Source organism: Amblyomma americanum, chromosome 1 (assembly GCF_052857255.1).
Source record: "Amblyomma americanum isolate KBUSLIRL-KWMA chromosome 1, ASM5285725v1, whole genome shotgun sequence".
NCBI lineage: Eukaryota > Metazoa > Arthropoda > Arachnida > Ixodida > Ixodidae > Amblyomma > Amblyomma americanum.
In genome coordinates, this window is record NC_135497.1 from 263521687 (window position 1) to 263527216 (window position 5530).

The 5530-nt window shown below is 47.3% G+C and overlaps 1 long non-coding RNA gene across 1 annotated transcript; it reads right to left on the bottom strand.

The window, feature by feature from the left end:
* Nucleotides 1-882: 882 nt before the first annotated feature.
* Nucleotides 883-2529, bottom strand: LOC144096811 (uncharacterized). Its single transcript, XR_013306853.1, has 3 exons — nt 2280-2529; nt 1686-1797; nt 883-978 (listed from the first exon to the last, which is right to left on the bottom strand). It is a non-coding gene; the product is annotated as an uncharacterized LOC144096811 (long non-coding RNA).
* Nucleotides 2530-5530: the final 3001 nt, after the last annotated feature.

Here is a 5530-nt window from a genome sequence, read left to right on the forward strand (position 1 = left end):
GCCACGAGGCAAAGAATCTTGCGATCTTATCACACAAAGAGCGCCACACAAAATGTGTTCCACCCTGAAGAAGAGATGTAAATGAGTACAGACGTAGTGGCCATGCTGTACGCTAGGCACGTTGTGGACTGAACGCTCTCCACAAGCACCAAAGCAAAGAGAAAAGCAGTGGTGAAAGCATGTTCAGTCAATACCATGGTGCTAGAAAGAAAACATTTTGGTGCCATCCTGTTTTTCACTGAACTGAAGCACCAAATAAAATGTGCGGTGTGTATAAGCAGAACACATGAGGAGGCGCCAAACCAAGGAATGGCATTTCTTCACCATCACAAAAGCTTGTGTTGAAGCACACACTTAGCAAGTTGGCAGACGGTAGGCGGGAAGTGTGCCAACACTTGGCACACTTCCCGACTCACGAAAAATTGCAGCACCAGGGAAACCTGATCTCTGTTGTGATGCATACCACTAATAAATTGAAAGCCAGAAATAAGGTCCTGTTTATAGAAGAGCACCAAAGTGATGACTTCACCAGCTTCCTTGCAGTATGCTATCAAACTTGAAGCAGAGAAATTGTACAGTGATTGCTTGGACAATAGCTACACGAGAAAACAACTGAGTGTGATTCCCACACGCAGTTACTGTCTATCAGGCAAAATACAAAGGGTGCTATGTCCTGCTCCATGTTGTAGATGTTGGTGTTCCTGCTATTATAACAACTCTCCGGTGGTGTCATGGTCCTGCAGCTGAGTGTGGATGAATATGTTGTGTTGCACAATGCAAACTGTGCAGATCTTCGAAGAGAACCCTTGACCATGTCGTACAGCACTCCAAACCCTTGCAGACATGCCATGTAGTCGTTCAGGAACCTGGTATAGCCACCCACCTAGGTAGCCATTCCTGCCGAGAGGTGATTGAAGACGAATCTGGCATCAGGGCTCTGAACACATGAGACCCCATGGTGAGACCGGTGCGCCACATCTGCACAAGGTGCATACATCACCTGGATGTTAACCCTGTGCACTGAAACCTTTGAACGGGCTAGACATTGGGCTCCAAAGTATGTTAAATTGTTGAAGCTGCAAGTTAAACTACAGTCTAGTTTTACATAAAAATGTAAAGAGTAATGCCCTCTGCAAAACCAATCATTAGTACCGAAACAAACTGTTTCCCTAACTGCTACAAACTACAGTCTAGTTTTACATAAAAATGTAAACTGTAATGCCCTCTGCAAAACCAATCATTTGTACCGAAACGAACTGTTTCCCTAACTGCTACAGGTACTTGATGGCAGATTTCCCAAACTGATGGGCAAAAAAAAATTATTAGTCTTTTTATACTCAAAGGAAACCACAACACAGTGCATTGCAGGGAAGGGCACAAGCTCAATTATTTATGACTACCTTGAGTTTTGCACCAATCAAAATAAGGCTGCCGTGACATTGTGGTCAGCAAGAGAAATCCAAAGCCACCGAACACGTATGACCTACACCTATCTCTACTCTCATCTGCAAATTATAGACATGATTCATTTACACTATTTTGATACGCAGGCTCTGTTTACGTTCCTTCTTTGCTCAATAAGCCATATATAAATGCAATCAGATATCACTAGCCATATGCAATCTTACTCAAGGTGAACACATTATCCCTTCATCACTGTCACAGAACACTAAGCATGTGCTCACCAGTTTCACGATTTCCATGCGGGCAGTGCAGGAGAATGAAGAGATATTCCACACATGGATGAATTCCACTCATACTTATGTGCTGGAACCTTCGCCGGCATGTACAGCACACCTGTAAAAAGAAATGCACAAGACTCATATATTTGTTTTCGCGTGCCATTACACAAAGTTTTTCTCCCTTTTGCGGTCATTTCTACGTGACTGCTATCAACACTGCTATGAAAATTTCAGCTTGAGCAGCGCAATTTTATGCGATTTATTATTAATGCTTAAGTCCGGTTATAGTAATTTTTTTAAGCTGTCACGCAATTTTTTTTGCACACTTAAGGAAACGACTTCTTCCAGCTGATCTCACCTATGCTTTCTTTCACATACACCGACACCAAAACCAACAAATCGTCCAACGCACTAGCATGCTAAGCTTTGTCTTCTCAATTTGGCGCGTCGCGCAATAATTGAAACACAGTATGGTGCACGAAGCAACGCGAAATCCCGAAAATCAATTTTGGATTCGAAGCATGCGTCCTGCACATACTCATTTCCAGCCTGCATGCAAAAGGAATGAAGATGAGACTGCACAAATTATTTCCTTACCTCAATGATGCTAGAGACGATGTCACGTTGTACCTTTCCCGGCAGGCGTTCACGCTGTCTTGCTGACACCGCTGTGATCAAATAGTGCGCCAGTGCACACGGATGTCTCGTCGAGAAGGCCTACACATTCCTGGGGTTTGTTGCTCGGCAGCGCGAACATCTGTCGTGTCATCCACTCATCACGCGCGCAAAGCCCATCCGTTCAACGACGTTCACGACTGGCGACCGCACTTCACAGCTCGACAGTTAGGCACTGCTCACTGCAATGCATCCTTGAATAGCCACCACATCATACGTCTCGTCAGGTCACACACTAGCTGTCTAGTCAGAGAAAACTCGACAGCATCATGGTGCTCGCGAAAGGACGAATAAATGCAACGAGCAGCAGAACTCATTAAAGCGCACAGCCGGCTGGCGCCGCCATTTCCACTCTACATTAACTGCACAGACCGATGATTCCTCAGTGCGAGCGAAGGGTTTGCAACGGGAGAGCAGTTAGCGCCCCTATGCGCCTGTACATTTAACCTCTCGCTATTAATGCTCTTAAAGGCTGCTAATATCCGATGTGCCGTTATGACGCCGTTTCATTGCACAGACTTTTATGAGCTGAGTTTTGGCTTCAAATAAATACCTGCTAAACTGCGGCGACATAATGCCGAACAAATCAGCGTTTCATTCACTCATTCGGCTACCTTGCATCAGGGCGATATTATGGCGGCGAATAATAATAACAATAACAACAATAATAATAATAATAATTGGCTTTGAGGGAAAGGAAATGGCGCAGTATCTGTCTCATCATCGTTGGACACCTGAACCGCGCCGTAAAGGAAGAGATAAAGGAGGGAGTGAAAGAAGAAAGGAAGTAAGATGTGCCCTAGTTGAGTGCTTCGGAATAATTTCGACCACCTGGGGATCTTTAACGTGCACTGACATCGCACAGCACACGGGCCCCTTAGCGTTTTGCCTCCATAAAAACGCAGCCGTCGCGGTTGGGTTCGAAGGCGGCAAATTCGAAGTCCCCGGTTTCGAACTCTACCGCGGCGGCTGCGTTTTGGTTGAGGCGAAACGCTAAGGCTCCCGTGTGCTGTGCGATGTCAGTGCAAGTTAAAGATCCCCAGGTGGTCGAAATTATTCTGGAGCCCTCCACTGCGGCACCTCTTTCTTCCTTTCTTCTCGCACTTCACCTTTATCCCTTCCCTTACGGCGCGGCTCAGGTGTCAGCTGGTATGCGAGACAGAGAATGTGCCATTTCCTATCCCGAAAAACTAATTTTCATTTGAGCCTTTTTTGCCAATGGCGACCCATTGTATATATAGTGACACGTCAGGTTTACATTACTCCATAATACGTGCGTATCACGTATTTCACGTGACAATGTTGCAGCAATCAGAATTAAGGAAGCGCCTATTTCTAGTATGCAGCTGTTTTCTCCAAATTGGCAAGTCGAGAGCATGTAGTCTCATACATAATTTCCGGGCACCAAGAACAGCGCTCCTAAAAATCTATTTTCGACGCCACGTCAAATTGACGTCGACGGGAAAATATCGTCTGTAACTGCAGAAAGTGACGCACACTGTGATGCTGACTGACGCCTCTGAGAGCCAATCAGAGAGGAAGCATGGCGCCGACAGGCGAATGTGAATATCGAGGATCGGGCCACTGGACACTTGTGAACTAGAGCTGGTGGGACCAGCATGACGCCCGGCTGAAACTTAACACGCGCCCTGACCGAAGGCATTGAACAAAGGGTTCCAAGTAGCCTAGAGAAAAATCCCGCAAGTGCATCAAAGCCGCTCGGCAGAGTAGAAGGCTTAGATGCAAACTCACCCTGCCGGTAGCGGGGAACGGCTGAGGGCTGTGACCGGCTGCGTGTATTTCTGCGCAGGCGCTTCTCGGAGCTTAAGCACCTCTTCGCCTTTGCCACGGAGGTGGTGGTGGTCACCAGCGGCTTGTCCTCCGATGGTGCTGCGTGGCCCCGAGGCGACGAAGCACTTGGAGAGCTCGAAGTCCGGTGGCTGCCCCGATGGCCGCGTGGCACGGGTTGCGATGTTCCGGCAGCTCTCACGGCAGCTGGCAGCTCCTTGGCCAAGATCGTTCTGCATCGCGAGCTGGAGTCTACAACCAATCTGATGGGTCTGAGCAGCCGACTGGTCGGGAGGGACGGTGTGGACGCACATAGCTTGGGGGTGCCTCATGGTGGAACGGCTCTAAAGAAAAGATGGCGTGCGTTCGATGTCTCGTGCAGCTCGAGCATACAGAGCTAGAGCAGCCGACTCGAGATGTTGATGATGATGATGATGATATTTTCGGTATTAATGGTGCATACCCACGGCGGCGTATTGTTGTTGTTGTTACCCTCATACAATGACACATGCCCACATAGGGGGATTGGAAAAAGAATTGGGGGCACGGAGAGTTTTTCAGATAAATATTTCCTGGGCGAAAATAAAATGAATGCTGAGGAAGGAAGAAGTAAACAAAAAGGAACAGTGAAATGAAACTGGAAATACATAAGGCACGCAGGAGGTCGAGACTGATGTTTATTGCCAAATGGTTAAATGTAATGATAATTGTAAGAATAAAAATATTATTGTAAAAATATATTATTACCAAGGTAGCCTATTTAATTCCAATAAAAATTGTCTGTAGTTTAGCTCTGGTTAACCCTAGTCGAAATTGCGAAAGCTTCGTTTCCTCGGCACGTCGTCTACGCAGCGTCTCATTCCGACGCTCTCGAGAATTCAAAGCTGTCTCTTCCGCAGTTGAAGAGTAACTTCTAGCCGCATCTGCGTTAAGACGCTTCTCGAGTCTTGCAGCGCGTTCTTCTGGCGTCTCTTGAGCGCGTTGTATCTTGCTCGCTTCGTTCTGTCGTTGTTGCGTCTCTTTCGCGCTCTCCATAACGACTACAATATGCACGCCGTTTAGCTAAACGTTGTTCCCGCTCTTCATCCGTTTCTTCCGCACGCCGCCACTTCTTAGCTGAAGCACATCGTTGCAGCTTCACCTTATACACATCATCCGACATACCATGGAGGATTCGCTGGGATGATCGCGACGAGCCGAGTTGGGGGAAGAGAGAGAGAATAAACTTTATTTTGCTCTAGTTTTGTTCATTTGCGGTGTCAGATTACTTGGGTCATCTTCTCTTGCACAGGGTCGTCTGCCCTTATTCCAGGGCTCCGTTGGATGCCGCCGCCAACTTGGCCCGCTGGATTAGACCAATTTGGTCGCACCGGCGGTGGCTGGAG